At 48.9% G+C, this 25,097-nt stretch overlaps 1 pseudogene; it reads right to left on the bottom strand.

Moving 5' to 3' along the window:
* Positions 1 to 1,167: 1,167 nt before the first annotated feature.
* LOC116967565 lies at positions 1,168 to 25,097 on the bottom strand (annotated as a pseudogene).

Genomic DNA, 25,097 nt, shown 5'->3' on the forward strand with positions numbered 1-25,097 from the left:
CTGCAGCTCCTCAAGAGATACCATGGCTGCTTCTCTGATCAATGCTCTCCTTGCCCGGCCTGGCAGTTTAGGTGGACGGCCATGTCCAGGTAGGTTTGCAGTTGTGCCATATTCTTTCCATTTTCGGATGATGGATTGAACAGTGCTCCGTGAGATGTTCAAAGCTTGGGATATTTTTTTATAACCTAACCCTGGTTTAAACTTCTCCACAACTTTATCCCTGACCTAAGGTACACAAAATTGCTGGGGAAACTCAGCGGGTGCAGCAGCATCTATGGAGCGAAGGAAATGGGCGACGTTTCGGGCTAAAACCCTTCTTCAGACTGATGGGGGGTGGGGGAAAGAAAGAAGGAAAAGGGGAGGAGGAGGAGGAGCCCGAGGGCGGGCGGATGGGAGGGTGGGAGGAGACAGCTAGAGGGTTAAGGAAGGGGAGGAGACAGCAAGGGCTAGCCAAATTGGGAGAATTCTATGTTAATGCCATAAGGACGCAAGGTCCCCAGACGGAATATGAGGTGCTGTTCCTCCAATTTCCGCTGTTGAGCTGTTCCGCTGTTTATCCCTGACCTGTCTGGTGTGTTCCTTGGCTTCATGATGCTGTTTGTTCACTAATGTTCTCTAACAAACCCCTGAAGCCTTCACAGAACAGCTGTATTTATACTGAGATTAGATTACACACAAATGGACTCTATTTATTAATTAGGTGACTTCTGAAGGCAATTGGTTGCACTGGATTTTATTTAGGGGTATCAAAGTAAAGGGGGCTGAAATCCTTTGCACGCCACACTTTTCAGTTTTTTATTTGTAAAAAAATTTGTAAACCATGTATCATTTTCCTTCCACTTCACAATTATGCGCCACTTTGTGTTGGTCTATCACATAAAATCCCATAAAATACATTTACGTTTGTGGTTGTAACGTGACAAAATGTGGAACAGTTCAAGGGGTATGAAAACTTTTGCAAGCCACTGTATCTTCTCCTTCGAGTCACCCCGACATTCCCTCTCTTTCTATTTTGCAAACCCGCCCCCTCACAGTTTCTGCCTAACAATATTATATTCCATTCACCCAACTTCTGCAATATATCGACAAAAGAGTTGTTCATTAAAATAATTTATTATTATCAGTGTTATATCTTTCAATATAGTCTATTAAATAAAACTTAAACTTTTAACTTATAATTAATTCATCTTATTCTTCCTCTTCACCCCGTCTCTCCATGTCGGCGGAATCCACGGCCACCTCCTGGTAGTCCTTCTCCAGCAACGCCAAGTCCTCCCGCACGTCCTGGAACTCCCCTTCCTCCAGCCACTTTCCCACGTACCAGTGGACAAAGGCCCGCTTGGCGTACATCTTGTCGAACTTGAGGTTGAGGCGGGTCCCGGCCATGGACATGGCGGTCGTGTTGCTCAGCATGCAGAGAGCGCGTTCCACCTTGGCCAGGTCGCCTCCCGGCACCACAGTCGGGGGCTGGTAGTTGATGCCCACCAATGGCCGGAAGAAAAACATCTTATAATCAATTCTACTTGCAATAAAACTATGTTCCATTATCACTTTAATATGCGCCCAAAAATTAACAAAACATCGTTTAGTAGAACCTTGCGATTCCCTAAAACATATCTCTGGCTGTAAGTATTCTCTGGATAGCCATCAACGCCGCAAGTTCCGATATGCGTGTTAGAGGCATGACGGTATGGAGCTGTGCAGCTGGGAAACATGCCCTTCGAACCACCTTGTCCATGCCCCAAGAGCTGACATGTTGGGCTCGTCTCATTTGCCTGCGGCTGGCCTTAATCTCCAATACCAATCGAATCCACGTGTTTTGGGATTTACTATATGTACCTAACTTCCAGAATGCATTCAGATGCGGTGAAGAAAGCGAATGGAATGTTGGCCTTCATAACATGAGGATTTCAGTATAGGAGAAAAGATGTTCTTCTGCAGTTGTATAGGGCTCTGGTGAGCCCACATCTGGAGTATTGTGTGCACCGAGAGAGTTGTGAATTTATGGAATTCTCTGCCACAGAGGGCAGTGGAGGCCAAGTCACTGGATGGATTTAAGAGAGAGTTAGATTTCTAGGGGCTAGTGAAATCAAGGGATGTGCAGAGAAAGCAGGCACGGGTTATTGATAGGGGATAATCAGCAATGATCACGATGAATGGCGGTGCTGGCTCGAAGGGCCGAATGGCCTCCTCCTGCACCTACTTTCTATGTTTCTACGTTTCTATGATCATATTGAAAGGCGGTGCTGGCTCGAAGGGACGAATGGCCTCCTGCTGCACCTATTTTCTATGTTTCGATATTTCTATGAAACACGCGAATTGCTCACACTCACCTTGAACCCGGTCGGACACCAGTTCACGAACTGGATGGAGCACTTGCTCTTGATGGTGGCGATGGCGGCGTTGACGTCCTTGGGCACCACGTCCCCGCGGTACAACATGCAGCACGCCATGTACTTGCCCTGGCGGGGGTCGAACTTTACCATCTGGTTGGCCGGCTCGAAGCAGGCGTTGGTCAGTTGTGGAACGGACAGTTCATCGTGATAAGCCTTCTCAGCCGAAATAATGGTGACGAGTGGGATGTGGATGCGCGGGTATGGGACCAGGTTGGTTTGGAACTCAGTCAGGTCCACGTTGAGGGCGCCGTCGAAACGCAGCGAGGCGGTGATGGATGGCGCAGTCGGAGTGCTCCAGGGTGCAGTGGGTGACCAGTACCGCGTTGAAGGGCCCGACCACGGCGGTGGTGATCTGCGGCGCCGGGTAGATGGAAAACTCCAGCATGGATTTCTTCCCGTAGTCGACGGAGAGTCTCTCCATGAGGAGGGAGGTGAAGACCGAGCCGGTGCCGCCGCCGAAACTGTGGAAGATGAGGAACCCCTGCAGTCCGGTGCAAAGATCGGCCTGAGGGTGGAGAAGGGACAAAATCTCAATTGAACTTCGGAGTAACGTGAGTGAATACGTGAAGAACCCGTCCAGCACGCATGCGCGGAGTAAAGTTTGGTTTGTACTAACAGGGGGGGGGGGGGGGGAGGGAATCACACCTGGATTGGGAACTATCACAATTGGTAGTTATATACCAAAAGTATTCAAGGGGAAATTTGAGTTAAAACTTGCCACCAGTTCAACATGCACCCCAAAGGGGTCTACCCTCCCACTAATAAGAACATGAGGGTCTGGCTAACTGGAAAAGATATACCAAGGGGTCATAAAGAAGTCTAATATGAACCTTTGGTACCAAAAAACCCAAAGATGGTGAATGTCGCACCATCATTGACTTAACCACTTGAGTATTTCACCAGGTATACCCACTTTATGGAATTTGTAACTTCTACCATGGATTTCCAAGGATACTTTATGGTAGACATCGAATTAAAAGATGCATACTATTCAGTACCCATTCATATAAGATTCGGAGATACCACAATTTACCTGGATGGGGTAACGATGGCAGTATAATTATTGACTATGGCTAATATGAGCCAAAATTATTTCCAGATATTCAAACCAGTCCTGACACTATTAAGGAACATATCGTCATGGCATGCCTCTATGATATTAACGACAGACTAATCCATGGAAATAGCTATATCAGCAGCATTAGCTACTATTTAGCCTGGGCTGTCATATTATCCAGATATCTACGTTGACACCATCCACAATTATTGACTATCTGGTATTCAATTGACTCTACCTACTCACCTATAACATTGCCGTAAGAAAGTCAGTGTATAGCACAACCTGCAATCAATTAATAGTAACAATTAACCACCATTCAACTAAGTGGCAAAAGTAATTGGAAATTAGTAGCAGCATTACCAGCTACTTATTTGAACATTTCCAATAGAGCTAAGATGATAGTGTTCTAACAAAATATCTCATACCCAGAACATGGTGGCAAATGGACTAATCTGGAGTCGTCATCATTATAGACACTGGGCATAAAACCTAGTTGGAAATATTGAGTATGTTCTATTGGTAAAAGCATATTGTTCAGTAGTGCACCATTTTGCATGTTCGTTTATAAATTAACAACATCACAGTGGTGGCATATACCAAACCACTTGGGCGGAATAAAATCGATATCATGTGACAATTTATTTAACAATTGGTAACCGTATGTCGTCAAACATTTTTGACCATCAGCAACTTACCTACCAGGTGAGCTAAATACTGTAAACATACATTAAACCAAAGTATTTGCTGAAATTACAAAGCAATATGGAACACCAGATAGCGATTTCCTTGTATTACAATTGAATCGCCACGTACCAATGTATGTCGCATGAAACCAAACTTGAGGCAGCGGCAATGGATACATTCCCGCTGAATTTGGGGGGGAGGGGGGTCTAATCTCTATGTTATCCCCTTTTTTCTACCTTTTTTCTACCTCATCAGTCAGGTACTACAGCCTCATCAGTCGGGTACTACGCAAAATACAGATGGACTCTGCTTCAGGTATTTTGATAGTACCCGACTAAACCCACAGTCATGGTTCCCAGAGGTCCTCGACATGGTCATTAAAACCCTAATGATTTCGCAATGGCCCAGACTTATCAACCCACCCAGTTCAGGCATAAACCATCCATGCCACGATAAAGTACTGGGTTGCAGATTTGAAGAAAAAAAAGAAAACCACTGCTGGGCCTGGATTGCAGAATTGGGAAGACCACTGCTGGGCCTGGATTATCAGACAGCACTATCAACGCGATGACAGCATCCCATCGCATATCCACTAGGGAACATACCTGGCGAACATAAAGAAGTGGGAAGAGACTGCTCAATCACAGGAACTACATATTCAACTACAACAAAACCTGTACTGGAGTTCCTGGCAGGTCTTCACCACAATGAAGGACTCAGCTACTGCGCCATCAATACAGCCAGAAGTACTCTGTCAGCCTACTTAACTCAGGGACCACGACAACAGGGCATAGGGTACCACCCACTTGTGATCAAATTCAGGAGAGGCATATTCAACTCTATTCCCCCAGATCTAGGTACACCCTAATCTGGAATGTCAGTGAGGTCCTGACGTGCCTTAGGGGATGGTCACCAGCCAGGTCCCTCACCCTGGAACAGCCTGAAGACGGGCATGCTGGTGGCCTTGTCTCAGCACAAAGAGCCAATTCTTCCATCTACTACGATTGGACAACATGGTTATAACACCAGACAGTGTCACATTTACCATTCAGGGTCTGGCCAAACAGAGCAGACCAGGAACATCAGGTCCAGTCATGGAACTCCGGGCATACCCACCTGAACCACGGTTATGTGTCATGACCCACTTATTGAACTACATCGACACAATAAGAAATCCTCGAGGGAGAGAAAAGGCCTAATGGGTCAGCCACAAGAAACCTCATGGGCGGGTGACGAGCCAAACTATCTCAAGTGGCCCAAGCAGGTACTGGGAGTCGCTGGAGTAAATACTAACGTGTATACATCTTATTCCACCAGGGCAGCATCCACGTCGGTGATTCAGAGGATGGACGTGCCTACAGACCACATCCTGGCTACAGCGGGGTGGTCTAGGGAGTATACGTTCCAAACTTTTATAACAAGCCGCTGGCAGAACCTGTATCGTTTGCAGAAAAAGTATTAGAATCTGCAAATATATAATTTAATCCCGGGGGAGCATTTTTGGTCTTGTTATTGTTAATAACACAATTTTTTGTTTTACAAACAGATTCATGGTTGATCACGATAACATACTTCCTCCCTCGAATGACTTCGGCAGCGAGTGAAGTATGAACTGTTACACGGTTTGAAATCACAGAGTGATCAAATCTTCACGTAGTCACTCACGTGACTCTGAAGTAAAATAGTAAGATTAAACGAGAACACCAGTTTGAAGTTTGATCTGTATTTTATGATAATAGAATAGAATAGAAATAATTTTATTACCACACAACCAAGGTCGGTGGTATTTGGGTTGCCAGCAGCGGTACAATAATAAAGAACACAACCACATTAAAATGTTACACAAACATCCACCACAGCATTCATCACTGTGGTGGAAGGCACGGAGCTTGGCCAGTCCTCCTCCATTCCCCCCCGTGGTCGGGACCACCACCCTCCACAGCCGTTGCTGCGGGCGTCCAGATGGTAAGGGACAAAGTCAAAGGCAAGGTGAGTCCAGGATCGGCTCTTCCCAACCAGAGACCGCGGCTTCAGGCTGGTGTAGGCCGCAGGCCGGCGGTCAAAGTTTTAAAGTACCTGCCGTGCCGCAGCCGGAAGCACCACAGTCTGCAGGGCCGGCGGTCGAAGCTCCCCTCCTGGGGTGATGTTAAGTCCATACCGCACCCGCGGTAGAAGATGGCCGCGGGCCGGCGGTGGAAGCTTCTTCCACCCGGGTCCCCAACGTGAGATCCCGGGCTGTAGACGCCGCACCAGCTGGAGTTCTGCAGACCGCGGCTTCAGGGTGCCGGCTGCCGTGGGCCAGCGTAACGGAGCGCTCCCCTCCAGCGAGGTCTCACCCGCTCCGCGCCGAGAGTCCACGCTGTGCCCGCCGCTGAAGCTCCGGGCGCGTCTCCGGGAAAGTCGGCGCCGATCCTTGCTGTTAGGCCACGGGGGAGGCGGCCTGGAAAAGTCGCCTCTCCATGGAAGAGGCGGCCGAAACGGTTTCCCCCTTACCCCCCCCCCCCCCCCCCACACCACCCCCCACACATAACACACAAGGAAACATTAAAAACACACTTTTAAACATACTAAAAAAATAAAAAAAAGTTGAAAAAAGACGGACACGCTGCCGACAGGCGCTGCCAGTGCAGCGCACCCTACCGAAGTGCCGAATGAGGAGTTACGATGAGGGATTACGTGCCCGCTCCCACCCTCAATTATAGAGATCAGCTGGTATTTTAGTTCTCCTTTTCTTTACTATGTTTATTTCACCGCTGCTTTGAAGTATGACGCGCATGCGTGCTGGACGGGTTCTTCACGTAATCCCTCATCGTAACTCCTCATAAAATACAGATCAAACGTCAAACTGGCAAGTTCTCGTTTAATCTTACTATTCTGTGCCAACGTTTAAAGGGAAGGAGCGACACGACAGGGTCATAGTGCTCTCTACAGCCGGCGCAGAGCGAAATGGTTCGGTGAGTATCTCAGTGATAAATAGAGCGGTGACAATGAGTATTTGGGAACACCGTGGCCGCAGCACTCGCGAATAGTCCGGTGCAACCGGATACATTGGCGCTGTAAACACGCGGAGCGGCAGTCGGCAATTTGCAGTCGCTGAGCAACCTACCAGTTTCCGGATGCTATCCAGTACGAGGTCCACGATCTCCTTGCCGATGGAGCAGTGGCCCCGAGCGTAGTTATTGGCCGCGTCCTCCTTGCCGGTGATGAGCTGCTCGGGGTGGAAGAGCTGGCGGTATGTGCCGGTCTATATGACGCCAGCCTGGCCGATGTGGATTGAAAGACACTCGCGCTGTTGGCGAGGGGAAACAGACGGTGAGATGTTAGGGCGAGAGATGAGCGTTGGTAATTTGTCGTTTGCTGGTGCGGGCCGCGTGATTTCCATAATTCCAATTGATCACCACTTGGACTTCTTCATAGCCTGTTTGCCCCTGATCGTTCACCGTCCCACGCCCAATATGATCACCTTCTCAGTTCCACCCCACATTGCATTTCGCAGACTCTCCACGCTGCCTTCGCCGAATGTAACCCACAAATTCCTCGAAATTACATTCCTCTTTTCCCTGCCCAATATTACCCTGCGCCGTACCCCCGTCGCCATCTCATTCCCGCTCTCAGTTCCCAGTTACCCACTGCGTTCCCATTCCCCAGGTGCGCTCTCCCCTTCCCGTGTCCGGTGTCTGTAGACAATCGCTTCCCTCCCCCGTGGATTCCTCGCCCGGGGGGAACACGCGCGTCCGCGGACATTCTCCCGCGCGCTGACCATGTTGCTCCGCTCGCGTGGTTCTCGAGACTGTGACGCAATGCGGCGCCGCTCCAGTATTTATACGGCCACCGGGGATAGAACGGTAGCGTTGGCCACACGCGCGCCGATTGGGCAATGAGAACAATGACCTTGGTTGCCACACGAAACAAACATAGAAGGTTCCAAGGCGCTCGTTGATGAATAATCCACAGTGTGTGACGTTGAACTATGGACCTTCAGTGACGCAATCCATTGTCTGCCTTCACCTCCCACATTCCAATCTATCAATTACAGCTGTAAATTAAAGTATCTGACCACATGCCTCCAAATGATACCTAGCGCCAACTATTTGACTTCCTAACCGCATTGCTGCAGATCATAGCGAATGTGATGTTAATCCCACGCATACAAGAGATAACCATCAATTTATCTCCATTAATCACTTCATAATCCGGGAACTCCTTATCATCGCATTGCATGAGATCAAATGTTATTGATTTATTACCATCACGTGTGCCGGCGTACTATCCAGGCAGAAAACATCACTCCTCAGTATATCTGGTAGCGCAACACGAAACAAATGAGCAAGTTGCATTTGAGAATAAAAAGAGCATTTTAATTTTCAAGCATGAGGACCACAGGGATGTAGCACAGGTGAGGTATGCTGGGAACAAGCTGTCCCTGAATCAGGTGGTACTTCTTTCATGCTTTGGTAGACGCTGTCCAACAGAAGTGGAGAGAAGAGTGAATGACTCGGGCTTAGGGGATGGAAGGGTGGGATGGTGGCGGTGAGTGGCCCTTGATTGTGACGATTTCATGCCATTAGATTCCAATTGATAAATCACTGATTAATAAAGTCTGATTGAACATCTCGATTGATTGCCAGATGTACTCTACAAATATGATGACGTGCAATCCATCAGAATCCCAGCTATCTCCAATCTTGTTAGGATGAATCGCAAGGATATCACATTGATGGCTTGATAGAGTGATAGAGTCAAAGCGTGATACAGTGTGGAAACAGGCCCTACGGCTCAACTTCCCACACCGGCCAACATGTCCCAGCTACAGTAGTCCCACCTGCCTGCCCTTGGACCATATCCATCCAAACTGTCACATCAATGTAACTGCTTAACTGTTCCTTATACGATCGGATAGTTCCAGCCTCAACGACCTCATCTGGCAGCTTGTTCCATGCAACCACCACCCTTTGTTTGAAAAGGTTACCCCTTACATTCCTATCAAATCTTTATCCCTTCACCTTGAATCCATGTCCTCTGGTCCTCGATTCCCCTACTCTGGGAAAGAGATTCGGTGCATCTACCCGACCTGTTTCTCTCATGATTTTTAACACCTCTATACGATCACCACTCGTCCTCCTGCGCTCCAAGGAATAGCGACCTAGCCTACTAAAACTCTCCCAAAAGCTCTGTCCCTCTTGTCCTGGTAACATGCTCGTAAATCTTCACTGAACCCTTTCAAGCTTGACAATATGTTTCCTATAACATAGTACCCAGAACTGAACACATTACTCTAAATGCGTTCTTATCATGTTTGTGGCAAACGGAATATATCATCATGGATAGCAAACAGACACAAAATGCTGGAGTAATTCAGCTGGACAGGTAGCATTTGTTCTCTCCAGAGACTGAGTTACTCCAGCATTTTGTATTTATCTTCGATTTAAACCAGCATCTGCAGTTCTTTCCTGCACAGTTTGGACAACAGGTTGCACGGATGTCTGAAGGCAAAGAGTGGCAATAAAGGTGGCCTTTCTGATTTTGCTGCAAGAGGCTAGCGGTCGGTGCGTGGGAGCTCCTCTTCACGTTGTATATCAATGATTTGGATGAGGGTATTGAATGATTGCTAGGAAGTTTGGTGATGCTGCGAATTGAGAGAATAGAGAAAGCAGCGACTCTGTGGAAGGATTTGGGCATGTTTCGAAAGTTGGCAAAGAAATGGCAGATGGGGTACAGCGTAGCAAAATGCGGTCCGCAATTTTGATACTAAGAATCAATCGAAGACTATTTTTTCGAGGAAGAGGGAATTCAGAAATCTGATGTTCAAAGGGACTTGGGGGCGCTGATACAGGATTCACAAAAGTATAATTTGTCGAAGGGGCTAGTGGAATCAAGGGAGATGGGGAGAAGGCAGGCACGTGTTATTAATTGGGGACGATCAGCCACGATTACATTGAATGGCGGTGCTGAATCGAAGGGCCGAATGTCCCCCTCCTCCACGTATTTTCTCTGTGTCTATGTTTCTATGAATTGATAGTGAGGCAGGAAGATGCATTGCTAGCATTTATTTAGGGGGCACAGGAATATTTAAAAAACGGATGTAATGTTGAGGCTTTATAAGGCAAGGGTTAGATCGCATTTGTAGTATTGTGAGCAATTTTATCTAAGGAGTTATGTGCTGTCGTTGGAGGGGGTCTGGAGGAGGTTTGTGAGAATGATCCCAGGACCGATTAGGGTTCACGCATGATAAACGCTTGACGACACGGACCTGTATTCGCTGGATAGTAGAAGGAAGAGGGGGAAATCTGATTGAAAAATGGGCTGCAGATACTATCGCGTGAAGGCAGAGGAATGGGGCTGATAGGGGAAGAAAGACAACCCACGATTAAATGGCGGAGGTAGCTGGAATCGTAAAGTCTTTTTGTTTTGATAAAAAATACATCTATTGATGCTCCTGAACACATCATCAGTGATGTATCCTGGGATCATTGGGTGTTTCGGGACTTTCAACATTAGACACCCTCACCCAGGCGACCCAGCCGTACTTCAGCAGACCACGACGTGTTCAGGTGGCATTCGCTCCTCCCATGGAACTCCTTTCCTGAACCAGAGCCATCTCGAGGCCTTCTCCGCTCCCTCTGTGGTGTTCTTGAAGGCTCTTCCCCTCTTCATTCCGATGCCCATGGCACTCAAGGCTTTGTAGGGCGATTACCCTGCAAAACCTCTGCAGCCAACCTCGATGGGCAACTTGCCTTCCAGCCCTGCCTCCGGCAGTCTATGACCAGCTCTTCATACTTGGTCAACTTTCTCTTGTGGGCCTCCTCCAGACGGTCCTCCCACGGCACTGTCAGTTCCAACAAGATGATGTTTTGGTCGCCTCTGAGACCAGGAGGATATCTGGCCTCAGCGTGGTCGTGGCAATGTGCTGTGGGAACTTCAGCTGTTTCACCAGGTCTACAGAAAGCCGCCAGTCCTGCGCAGTCGCCAACATTCCTGACGGATTCCTGGCTGCTGTGGTTCTTGGCAGCTGCACTCCGGCCTTCACGATGGTGTTCATCTGGGTGGTGGGGCGTGCTCGGCTGCAGCTGCTAATTCCCATGCTGATAGCTTCTGCAATGGGTTTAAGAACCTGGTCGTGACGCCATGTGTACCGGCCCTGCCCAAGAGCCTTTGGGCAGCAGCTCAGGATGTGTTCCAACGTCCCCTTGCTTGAGCATTGTGGGTAATCGGGAGATTCCGCTTTGCCCCAGATGAAGAGGTTCGATGGGCTGGGCAGTACATCATGCACTGCCTGGACCAGGAACTTGACGCGCTGTGGTTCAGCGTGCCAGAGCTCAGTCCATGTGATTGATTGATAGTTTGATTGATTGACTGATCGATTGATTGATCGTTTGATCTGAAGATTGATCGATTGATCGGATGAGTGATAGATTGGTCGATGATTGGTCGATGAACGATTGATTGATTGATTGATTGATTGATTGATTGATTGATTGATTGATTGATTGATTGATTGATTGGTTGATACCTTTGTTCCTTCATTCATTCATTCATTCATTCATTCATTCATTCATTCATTCATTCATTCATGTTCTGACTGCGTGCACGATCTATATCTTTTTAAAAAACACAAACGTTTTGCAGATGTTCTCCAAAGCCTCATGCGGACCAGAATAAACGATACAACTTTGTCCAAATTCTCCTTTTTGTTAATACCCTCCAATGAAGCATCATCGCGGTGAGTCTCCTGTGCTTCCTATCTAAAGCCCACACATCCTTCCAGTAGTGGGGCAAGCTGAATTACAGACAATATCCAGAAATGCTATTAAGCTGCCACATGACTTCCTGACTCTTATATTCAATGCTCCGACCCGGGATGTGAGCTCATTAATAAAACAACGCGATGCCTGTGTTGCGTCACTCGCGCTGAGAACCAATCGGCGTTCGATTTCCCTTTGTCTCCGCGTTCCACGCCAACGGTTGGTTCGCTGGCAGCCAATCACAGGGCGTTCTATCGGGTGGGTTCGCTGGCAGCCAATCACAGCGCGTTCTATCGGGCGGGTTCGCTGGCAGCCAATCACACCGCGTTCCGACTGCATAGAACGTTCTATCGGCGGATGCGACACATTGTCTGGAGCTGCCGGATTGGATGGAAGTTCATGTTGGATGCGCCAGGGGCGGGGCTGGGTCCGTCGGTTTAATCGGGTGAGGGGAGAGCCGGGCGACATCCCGAGGACCGGTACGTAGAAAGCACCCGGTGTCAGGATCGCTCCCACATGTGTGCTGCTGCAAGAAAGCAACTTCTGGTAAACGACATTCTTGCCTATGGTGAGGTGAACGACCTAAGCCTCACCACAGACAAGACAAGAGAAATAATAATGGACTTCAGAAAAAATCCACCCCCCCCCCTGCAGCCGCTCATCATCAAGGGGACTGTGGTGGAGAGGGCTGACAGTTACAGATACCTGGGATTACAAGTAACATCAGATCTGAACTGGACTTTGAACACTGCAGCCACAGTGAAAAAAGCCCAGCAGAGACTGTACTTCATCAGGCTGCTCAGAAAAGCTGGTCTGCACTGTCGCCCTCTCACCCAGGTCTACAAAGGACTTATAGAGAGCATCCTCACCACAGGCATCACGGTGTGGTATGGAAACACCACACAGACAGAGAGGAAGGCTCTGCAAAGAGTCATAAAGACTGCAGAGAGGATTATCAGAACTGAACTCCCCTCCATGGACACAATCTACACACAGCACTGTCAAAAAAGAGCAGAGAGAATCATCAGAGACACACTACATCCAGCTCACTCCCTGCTCAAACACAAAAACTGCACATACAACCTCAGGCACAGACGAGCGGACAGCATCGCCACAAACAGAACACGCTTTTTTAAGAGCTTCTTCCCTGCAACAGTGAGACTCTTGGCCAAAACAAAACAAAATGAACTGATGTCCTGATATAGGGTTTGTGCAAGTTACAATGCTCTCACTTTCCCCTTTATATAGGGTTTTAGGCATTTTCTTTTTTTATTTCTAGAGTAGTATATGTTTTTATAGACTATGTGTCTTCTGTGTGTCTTTTTAATTTTTAATTTGACTTGACTCTCTGAATAACCGCACAAGAGTTCCTATGTGTGTAAGCACAAATGGCAAATAAAGTTTTTGACCTTTGACCTTGACCTTCATCGCTGCGCCACCGTGCAGCCGTCATTCGATAAGGGCATTAGAGTCATAGAGTCATAGAGTCATAGAGTAATACAGTGTTGAAACAGGCCCTTCGATCCAACCTGCCTACACTAGTCAACCGTGCAAGAGCTGGCTGCTCTTGAAAAGGAGGCGCAGTCGGCTTTCTTACAGTTTGGCTTTCTTCCCAACCAATTGTTCAAGCGCTTTTGATTGCAACATGCGCCTTAATTTAGTTCAACAAAGAAACTGACAAGTTACTAAAGAATTCCGGAAGTGGCGGCGCTGGGAACGGCTGCGGCTCGCCTGCAGTCCGTTTGTCTTTTACTTTATGAGTTGTTTTTTTCGTTTTGTCTAGTTACGTTTTTGGTTTTTAGGTCGTGTTCATGTGTGGGGGGGGGTGGGTGGGGGGGGTGAAACGGGGCTTGCTGTCTCTCCCTTCGGGGGAATACGACATTTTTGTCGTATCCCCCTTCTCTGCCTCCGTCTACGCTGAGGCCTAATGGCGGAGCTGGCGACCTCGGGACTCTGGAAGCAGCTGACAGGACTCGCCCTGAGCTCCCGTGAGGGTGGCCCAGCCCGGGGCTGGAACTGCGCTCTCGTGAGAGCGGCCTGGCGAGGGGCTGAGAGACTTTCCCGTGAGGGGCTGTGGCCCGTCGGAGTGGCCCAGCCCGAGGGTGGAACGGCACTCCCGTCGGAGTGGCCCAGCCCGAGGGTGGAACGGCACTCCCGTCGGAGTGGCCCAGCCCGAGGGAGAACGGCACTCCCGTCGGAGTGGCCCAGCCCGAGGGTGGAACGGCACTCTCGTCGGAGTGGCCCAACCCGAGGGTGGAACGGCGCTCCCGTCGGAGTGGCCCAGCCCGAGGGAGGAGCGGCACTCCCGTCGGAGTGGCCCAGCCCGAGGGAGAACGGCACTCCCGTCGGAGTGGCCCAGCCCGAGGGAGAACGGCACTCCCGTCAGAGTGGCCCAGCCCGAGGGAGAACGGTACTCACGTGAGGGCGATCCGGCTCGGGGCTGGAACGGCGTTCTGGCGGCGGTGACCTGAGTCCGGGGTTCGGCCGCGGGCCAGCGGCTGCGTGTGCTGGACTGGAGGGCGGCAGCTTCGACCACCCCCGGGCCGCGGTGTTTGAACCGGCCCGTTTGCGGGGTTCGGTGAGCCGCGGGACTGTACCATCGCCCGGTGGGGAGTCGCCTCAGCGCAGAGGGAGAAGAGGAGGGAAGAGACAGTAACCCTAAGATTTTTGCCTCCACCACAGTGAGGAGGTGCTTGGAGGATACACTGTGGTGGTGTTAATTTGTGTTTATTGTTGTTTATTATTGTATGATTGTATGTATGCCTGCAGGCACGAAATTTCGTTCAGACCGTAAGGTCTGAATGACAATAAAGGTATTCAATTCAATTCAATTCAATTGTCCCACCTACACTCGTCTCACCTGCCTGCGCTTGGTACATATCCGTCCAAACCTGTCCTGTCCATGGACCTGCCCAACAGTTTCTTAAACGATGAGATAGTCCCAGCCTCAACTACCTCCTCTGGCAGCTTTTTCCATACACCCACCACCCTTTGGGTGAAAACGTTACCCCTTGGATTCCTATTAAATCTTTTCCCGTTCACCTTGAACCTCTGTGGTCTGGTTCTCGATTTAGCCTGCTCTGGACAAGAGATTGTGCATCTACCCGATCTATTCCTCTCATGGGTTGTACACCTCTGTAAGATCATCTCTCATCTTCCTCCGCCCCAAGGAATAGAGACCCAGCCCACTCAATCTCTCCCTATAGTTCATAACTTCTAGTCCTGGCAACATCCTCGTAAATCGTTTCTGAACCCTTTCAAGCTTGAACATATCTTTCCTACAACATGGCTCCCAAAAATAGGGCACAATATTCTAAATGCGGTCCCACCAGCGACTTATGCAACTGCAACATGACCTCCCAATAAAGGTCAATGTGCCATAAGCCTGTTTGTCTACCTTATCTAACTAAAACTCCACCTGTAAGGAACCGTACACCTGCACGCCTAGAACCCTCTGCCCCACAACACTCCTCTGAGCCCTGACATTTACTGTGCAGCTCTTTCTCTTGTTTCACGTCCCAAAATGCAACACCTCACACTTCCCAGTATTAAATTCCATCACCTATTAATGGTCCTTCCCTCTCCCCGTCTCCCCTCGTATAATCTATATATAGTTGAAATTCATATTCCCATTGGCCAAAGACATTTCATCTTCCCGATTCCCTACCTAACTGCTTTGCTCCTTTTTGTATATTCCATCGGGACCGTGTCCCATCTCAACTTCCTAACACTTACTTGTATTTCATTTTATGTACGAATGAACTACAGTTGCTGGATTACCCCCCCTCCCCCCGAAGATAGACTCAAAATGCTGGACTAGCCGCGGTCAGGGAGCAAATATGGAGAAAAGGAATAGGCGACGTTTCGATTCGAGGCCCTACTTCAAACTCATTAGCTTCCTTAAAGTGTATTTTATTTTTCACAGTTACAGCGCGATAAGAGTCCCGTCGGCTGGCCGAGCGTGCGGCGAGCAGCAATTCCCCTACCTCAAAATTATCCTACACACTAAGGACAATTTGCAGACACCAAATTAACCTGCGAACCTGTAAGAATTTTGAGTGTGTGAGGAAACCGGTGTATGCTGGGAAAACCGACGCGGTGACAGGGAGAACATGCAAACTCCGTACAGATAAGCACCAGTAGTCAGAATGGAACCCGTGTCTCTGGCGCTGTAAAGCACCAGCTCTACCGCGGCGCCGCCGAGGTCGTTTCCTCTTTTCTTATTGACTGAATTTACCATCCAAGCTTCAGAAAAAACTCCATCCGCATCGTTCGTGTTCTGTGGAGTACGCCAGAACTGAATTCCCATCACATCGTCTTTAAATGACCCCTACGGGAAGGATGAGGACCTACATACGAACAGCTGCTCCCAAATTACTCTCCCCACTTTCTGCCTAACAATGTTGTTATTTTTCATTCTCCGACCTCAAATAAATCGACAAAACAATCGGTCCTTAAAATAATTTTATCATCATAAGTATAATATCTATCAATATATTATATTAAATCTGTATTAAATTAAACTTATAACTGCTAAATTAATACATTTATTCTTCCTCTCCCCCCCCCCCCCCCCCCCCCCCCCCCCCCCCCACCCCCACCCCTTCTCTCCATGTCGGCAGAATCCACGGCCACCTCTTGGTAGTCCTTCAGCGGCGCCATGTCCTCCCGCGCATCCTGGAACTCACCTTCCTCCAGCCCCTCTCCCACGTACCAATGGACAGAGGCTCGCTTGGCGTACATCTTGTCGAACTTGATGTTGAGGCGGGTCCAGGCCATGGAGATGGCGGTGGTGTTGCTCAGCATGCAGAGCGTTGCACCTTGGCCAGGTCGCCCCCCGGCACAACCGTCGGGGGCTGGTTGTTGATGCCCACCTGCGGTCGCAAAAAAATTTAAATCTACTTGCTCAAATATGCTTGCATTGTCAGTTTAGTACAGCATCCTTAAATTGTACAAATGATCATTGATTAATAGTTTAGCGATTCCGTTAAATAAATCTCTGGATGTAATTATTCTCCGGATTGCCGTCAGAGCCGCAAGCTCGGTGTGTGTTAGAGCCATGAAGGTATGATGTTGTGCAGCTGGGAAGCGAGCTCTTCCAACCACCTTGTCCGTGCCCCACAGTTGGCATATTGGGCTCGTCTCATTTGCATGCGACTGGCCTTTATCCTTCTAAACCCTTCCTGTGCATCCTATATCTTGGGATTTTCTATCTATGCTTTAAATGTGGCAAACGTAAGGGTTTCTAGCTTTATCTGACAACTCGTTCCAGATGCGGACTACCCTCTGAATAGATTAATTGTTCGGGAGGTCCTTCTGAAATACCTCACCTCTCGCCTCACGTAGAGGACATCCAGTTTTGAGATGTTAAGATGAGAGCACATCTTATCCATGTCCCTCGTGATCTTTCACACCAGGATATGTCGGGCCCCTCACATTTCTACGCCCCAAATTAAAAACGCCCTCGCCCATCTAACCTCTGCCATAAACGCAAGGCCGCAAGGCCAAGGAATGTCCAGATGAGAACCTCCTGCACCCGTTGCAAAATATTCACACCCTTGAACAAGGGGTGGGGGTGTGTCCTTCGGGTGCTGATATGATTTATTTGCTGAGTACAAATGGTGCCAAGGATGCATTCTGAGTCGTTGTATGTATGTTGTTATTCCAGCAGATGAGTTGGGCTGCATGTGTGTGCATGGAAACGCGAGCGTTGGTCACACTCACCTTGAACCCGCTCGGGCACCAGTCCACGGACTGGATGGAGCGCTTGGTCTTGATGGTGGCGATGGAGGCGTTGACGTCCTTGGGCACCACGTCCCCGCGGTACAACATACAGCACGCCATGTACTTCCCCTGGCGAGGGTCGCACTTCACCAACTGGTTGGCCGGCTCGAAGAAGGCGTTGGTCAATTGGGAGACGGGTAGTTCCTCGTGGTAAGCCTTCTCTGAAGAAATAATGGGAGCATAGTTGACGAGCGGGAAAAGAAGGCGTTGGTCAATTGGGAGACGGGTAGTTCCTCGTGGTAAGCCTTCTATGAAGAAATAATGGGAGCATAGTTGATGAGCGGGAAGTGAATGCGCGGGTAGGGACCAGGTTGGTTTGGAATTCAGTCAGGTCCACGTTGAGGGCGCCGTCGAAGCACAGCGAGGCGGTGATGGACGACTAACTGTGCCATCAGGCGGTTGAGGTTGGTATAGGTGGGTCGCTCGATGTCCAGGTTCCGCCGACACACGTCGTAAATGGCCTCGTTGTCCATCATGAAGGCGCAGTCGGAGTGCTCCAGGGTGCAGTGGGTAACCAGCACCGCGTAGTCGGGCTCGACCACGCCGGTGGAGATCTGCGGCGCCGGGTAGTTGGAAAACTCCAGTTTGGATTTCTTGCCGTAGTCGACGGAGAGTCTCTCCATGAGGAGGGAGGCGAAGCCCGAGCCGGTGCCGCCGACGAAACTATGGAAGATGAGGAACCCCTGCAGTCCGGTGCACAGATCGGCCTGAGGGTGGACAATGGACAAAAGTTCAATTCTGTGCCAACGTTTAAAGGGAAGGAGCGACACGAGAGGGTCGTGGTGCTCTCTACAGCCGGCGCAGAGCGAGATGGTTCGGTGAGTATCTCAGTGATAAAAAGAACGGTGACAATGAGTATTTGGGAACACCGTGGCCGCAGCACTCGCGAATAGTCCGGTGCAACCGGATACATTGGCGCTGTAAGCACGCGGAGCGGCAGTCGGCAATTTGAAGTCGCTGAGCAACCTACCAGTTTCCGGATGCGATCCAGGACGAGGTCCACGATCTCCTTGCCGATGGAACAGTGGCCCCGGGCGTAGTTATTGGCCGCGTCCTCCTTGCCGGTGGTGAGCTGTTCGGGATGGAAGAGCTGGCGGTAGGAGCCGGTCCGCACCTCATCTGTAGGGCGGCACAGAGAGATAATTAACCATTGCCACACACTGCCCCCTCCCCGCACGGGGAGGACTTAAGAGAACGCGAAACATTCTCCTCAACTCCCAACTTACCGATCACCGTGGGCTCCAGGTCGATGAACACGGCCCTTGGTACGTGCTTGCCCGCACCCGTCTCGCTGAAGAAGGTGTTGAACGAATCGTCGCCGCCTCCGATGGTCGAGTCGCTGGGCATCTGTCCATCCGGTTGGATCCCGTGCTCCAGGCAATACAACTCCCAGCAAGCGTTGCCAACCTGGACGCCAGCCTGACCGATGTGGATTGAAAGACACTCGCGCTGTTGACGAGTGGAACCAGACCGTGAGATGTTAGGGCGAGAGGTGCGCGTTGGTAATTTGTCGTTTGCTGTTGCGCGCTGTGTGATTTCCATAATTCCTATCGATTACCACTTGGACTTGTTCATAGCCTGTTTGCCCCTGATCGTTCACCGTCCCCCGCCCAATATGACCACCTTCTCAGTTCCACCCAAGTTTGCAATTCGCAGACTCTCCACGCTGCCTTCGCCGAATGTAACCCTCAAATTCCTCGAAATTGCATACTTCGTTTCCCTGCCCAATATTACCCTCGTCGCTGTCTCATTCCCGCTCTCAGTTCCCAGTTACCCACTACGTTCCCATTCCCCGAGTGCGATCTCCCCTTCCCGTGTCCGGTGTCTGTAGACAATCGCTTCCCTCCCCCGTGGATACCTCGCCCGGGGAGAACACGCACGTCCCGCGGACATTCTCCCCGCGCTGACCATGTTGCTCCGCTCGCGTGGTTCTCGAGACTGTGACGCAATGCGGCGCCGCTCCGGTATTTATACGATCCCCGGGATAGAACGGTAGCGTTGGCCAAACGCGCGCCGATTGGGCAATGAGAACAATGACCTTGGTTGCCACAGGAAACAAACATAGAAGGTTCCAAGGCGCTCGTTGCTGAATAGTCCACAGTGTGTGACGTAGAACTATGGACCTTCAGTGACGCAATCCATTGTCTGCCTTCACCTCTCATATTCCAATCTATGAATTACAGCTGGAAATTAAAGTATCTGACCACATGCCTCCAAATGATACCTAGCGCCACCTATTTGACTTCCTAACCCCATGCAATCAACTGGTCGTATTAATTTAACTACTTTACCAGTGGAAATATTGCTACAGATCACAGCGAATGTGATGTTAATCCCACGCATACAAGAGATCTTCTTCTTCTTATCGAGTCCACACACAAGATTAGAAGTTGTTCAGCCAGAGCTGAACACACTTCTCGGCATCTGCACAATAGTGTCTGTCTTGCGCTTCTTGTGCTTCTTGTGCGTGGTGGTGGAAAGATTGGTTGAAACAGGGCCGCGACGTGAACGCTCTTTCCTTGGCCCCATACAAGAGATAACCATCAATTTCTCTCCATTAATCACTTCATAATCAGGGATCTCCGGTCTATCATCCCATTGTCTAAGATCAAACGTTATTGATTTATTACCATCACGTGTGCTGTGAAAAAAATATATGTTATGCGAACTATCCAGTCAGATCACATCACTCATCAGTATATCTGGTAGCGCAACACGAAACAAATGAGCAAGGTGCAGAGTACAGTGTTACATCTAGTGAATAAAAAGAGCATTTTTATTCTCAAGCATGAGGACCACAGGAAGGTAGCACAGGTGAGGACTGCTGGGAACAAGCTGTCCCTGAATCAGGTGGTACGTTCTTTCATGCTTTGGTACACGCTGTCCAACAGAAGTGGAGAGAAGAGTGAATGACTGGGGCTTAAGGGATGGAAGGGAGGGAGGGTGGCGGTGAGTGGCCCTTGATTGTGACGATTTCATGCAATTAGATTTCAATTGATAAATCGCTGATTAATAAAGTCTGATTGAACATCTCGAATGATTGCAAGATGTACTCTACAAATATGATGACGTGCAATCCATCAGAATCCCAGCTATCTCCAATCTCGTTAGGGTGAATCGCAAGGATATCATATTGATGGCTTGATAGAGTGATAGTCAAAGCGTGATAAAGTGTGGAAACAGGCCCTTCGGCTCAACTACCCACACCGGCCAACATGTCCCAGCTACACTAGTCCCACCTGCCTGCCCTGGGACCATATCCATCCAAACGTGTCACATCAATGTACCTGTTTAACTGTTCCTTATACGATCGGATAGTTCCAGCCTCAACTACCTCATCTGGCAGCTTGTTCCATGCAACCACCACCCTTTGTTTGAAAAGGTTACCCCTCACATTCCTATTAAATCTTTATCGCTTCACCTTGAATCTATGTCCTCTGGTCCTCGATTCCCCTTGTCTGGGCAAGAGATTCGGTGCATCTACCCGACCTGTTCCTCTCATGATTTTTAACACTTCGATACGATCACCCCTCGTCCTCCTGCGCTCCAAACAATAGCGACCCAGCCTACTAAAACTCTCCCAAAATCTCTGCCCATCTTGTCCTGGTAACATGCTCGTAAATCTGCACTGAACCCATTCAAGCTTGACAATATGTTTCCTATAACATAGTACCCACAACTGAACACAATACTCTAAATGCGTTCTTATCATCTTTGTGGCAAACGGAATATATCATCATGGATAGTACATAGACACAAAATGCTGGAGTAACTCAGCTGGACAGGTAGCATTTGTTCTCTCCAGAGACTGAGTTACTCCAGCATTTTGTATTTATCTTCGATTTAAACCAGCATCTGCATTTCTTTCTTGCACAGTTTGGACAACAGGTTGCACGGATGTCTGAGGGCAAAGAGTGGCAATAAAGGTGGCCTTTCTGATTTGGCTGCAAGAGGCTAGCGGTCGGTGCGGTGGCAGCTCCTCTTCACGTTGTATATCAATGATTTGGATGAGGGAATTGAATGATTGTTGGGAAGTTTAGTGATGCTGCGAAGGTAGGTGTGGGGGCAGATAGTGTAGAGAAAGCAGCGACTCTGCCGAAGGATTTGGGCATTTTGGAAAGTTGGCAAAGAAATGGCAGATGGAGAACAGCGTAGCAAATTGCGGAGACCGGCATTTTGATACTAAGAATCAATCGAAGACTATTTTATAGAGGAAGAGGGAATTCAGAAATCTGAGGTTCAAAGGGACTTGGGAACGCTGATACAGGATTCTCAAAAGTATAATCTGCAAGTCGAAGGGGCTAGTGGAATTAAGGGATATGGGGAGAAGGCAATGAATGTTATTAATTGGGGACGATCAGCGACGATCACATTGAATGGCGGTGCTGAATCGAAGGGCGGAATGTACTGTATATTGTAAATAGCTGCGGTCCCAGCACCGAGCCTTGCGGTACCCCACTAGTCACTGCCTGCCATTCTGAAAGGGACCCGCTAATCCCTACTCTTTGTTTCCTGTCTGCCAACCATTTATCTATCGATGTCAGCACTCTACCCCCAATACCATGTCCCTAATTTTGCTCACTAATCTCCTATGTGGGACCTTATCAAATGCTTTCTGAAAGTCCAGGTACACCACATCCACTGGCTCTCCCTGTCCATTTGTGGATTTGCGAAGGGGAAATCATGCATGACAAATCTTCTGGACATTTTTGAGGATGTAACAAGTAAAATGGACAAGGGAGAACCAGTGGATGTAGTGTACCTGGACATTCGGATGAGTTAAACAGGTACTTTGGATCCGTCTTCAATAAGGAGGACACAAACAATCTTTCTGATGTACTAGTAAACTTGGGACATGGGAGGAACTGAAGGAAATCTACATTAGGCAGGAAATGGTGTTGAGTAGACTGATGGGACTGAAGGTTGATAAATCCCCAGGGCCTGATGGTCTACATTAATGGGTACTTATCGAAGTGGCTCTAGAAATCGTGGACACATTGGTGTTCATTTTCCAATGTTCTATAGATTCAGGATCAGTTCCTGGGGATTGGAGGGTAACTAATGTTATCCCACTTTTTAAGAATGGCGGGAGAGAGAAAACAGGGAATTATAGACCAGTTAGCCTAACATCAGTGGTGGGGAAGATGCTGGAGTCAATCATAAAAGATGAAATAGCGGAACATTTGGATAGCAGTACCAGGGTCGGTCCAGGTCAGCATCGATTTACAAGGGGAAATCATGCTTGACTAATCTTCTGGATTTTTTGAGGATGTAACTAGGAAAATGGACAAGGGAGAGTCAGTGGATGTAGTGTACCTGGACTTTCAGAAAGCATTTGATAAGGTCCCACATTGGAGATTAGTGGGCAAAATTAGGGCACATGGTATTGGGGGTAGAGTGCTGACATGGATTGGTTGGCAGACAGGAAACAAAAGTAGGGATTAATGGGTCCTTTTCGGAATGACAGGCAGTGACTAGTGGGGTACCACAGGGCTCGGTGCTGCGATCGGTCCTAAAAGATTTCCCCCGTATCCTTAAACTGTGACCCCTTGTTCTGGACTTCCCCAACATCGGGAGCAATCTTCCTGCATCTAGCCTGTCCAACCCCTTAAGAATTTTGTAAGTTTCTATAAGATCCCCCCTCAATCTGCTAAATTCTAGCGAGTACAAGCCGAGTCTATCCAGTCTTTCTTCATATGAAAGTCCTGACATCCCAGGAATCAGTCTGGTGAACCTTCTCTGTACTCCGTCTATGGCAAGAATGTCTTTCCTCAGATTAGGAGACCAAAACTGTACGTAATACTCCAGGCGTGGTCATACCAAGACCCTGTACAGCTGCAGTAGAACCTCCCTGCTCCTATACTCACATCCTTTTGCTATGAATGCTAACATACCATTCACTTTCTTCACTGCCTGCTGCACCTGCATGACTTCTTTCAATGACTGGTGTACCATGACACCCAGGTCTCGTTGCATCTCCCCATTTCCTACTCGGCCACCATTCAGATAACAGTCTACTTTCCTGTTTTTGCCACGAAAGTGGATAACCTCACATTTATTCATATTATACTGCATCTGTCATGCATTTACCCACTCACCCAGCCTATCCAAGTCACCTTGCAGCCTACTAGCATCCTCCTCACAGTTAACACTGCCCCCCAGCTTCGTGCCATCCGCTAACTTTGAGATCTTGCATTCAATTCCCTCCAAGATTTGTCAGACATGATTTACCTTTCATAAATCAATGCTGACTTTGTCCAATGATTTCACCACTTTCCAAATGTGCTGCTATCCCATCTTTATTAACTGACTCTAGCAGTTTCCCCACTACCGATGTTAGACTAACTGGTCTGTAATTCACCGTTTTTTCTCTCCCTCCCTTTTTAAAAGCGGTGTTACATTAGCTACCCTCCAATCCTCATGAACTACTCCAGAATCTAAAGAGTTTTGAAACATTATCACTAATGCATTCACTATTTCTGGGGCTACTTCCTTAAGTACTCTGGGATGGAGCCTATCTGGCCCTGGGGATTTATCGACCTTTAATCCATTCCATTTACCTAACACCATTTCACGGCGAACCTGGATTTCACTCAGTTCCTCCATCTCATTTGACCCCCGGTCCCCTGCTATTTCCGGCAGATTATTTATGTCTTCCTTAGTGAAGACAGATCCACAGTAGTTATGCCATTGGTCTGCCATGTCCTTGTTCCCCATGATCAATACGCCTGTTTCTGACTGCAAGGGACCTACATTCGTTTTAAGTAATCTTGTTCTCTTCACGTATCTATAAAAACTTTTGCAGACAGTTTTTATGTTCCCTGCCAGTTTTCTATCATTATCTATTTTCCCTTTCCTAACTAAGCCCTTTGTCCTCCTCTGCTGTACTCTGAATGTCTCCCAGTCCTCTGGTAGGCTGCTTTTTCTGGCTAATTTGTATGCGTTGAGTCCCGTAGTAATGCCCCTGTCCCACCTAGGAAACCTGAACGGAAACCTCTGGAGACCTAGCGCCCCATCCAAGGTTTCCGTGCGGTTCCCGGAGGTTTTTGACAGTGTCCCTACCTGCTTCCACTACCTGCAACCTCCGGCAACCACCTGCAACGTCCGGTAACCGCACGGAAACCTTGGGTGGGTCGCAAAGTCTCCAGAGGTTTCCGTTCAGGTTTCCTAAGTGGGACAGAGGCATTAGTTGGCACCCCAGGTTATTGGTCCATTCTCGATTCTGTTGTCCGCCTAAATCTCGCTCTGTTGTCCGCCTAAGACTGCCCGAACTATGCGATTTCACCCGACCTTCCACGAATCCCGGATTAAGCCTGTGTCCTCCAGCTCCCTGTCTCCCGCCCCTCTGCTACCTCCGCCTTCCCGCACCATTAACGGTGGTCCGGTGTACCCTGCTGAAGTCCCGGCGGCGTGGCAGAGGGATTTTTTCAT

This window comes from Amblyraja radiata, chromosome 40 (genome assembly GCF_010909765.2).
Source record: "Amblyraja radiata isolate CabotCenter1 chromosome 40, sAmbRad1.1.pri, whole genome shotgun sequence".
Lineage (NCBI taxonomy): Eukaryota > Metazoa > Chordata > Chondrichthyes > Rajiformes > Rajidae > Amblyraja > Amblyraja radiata.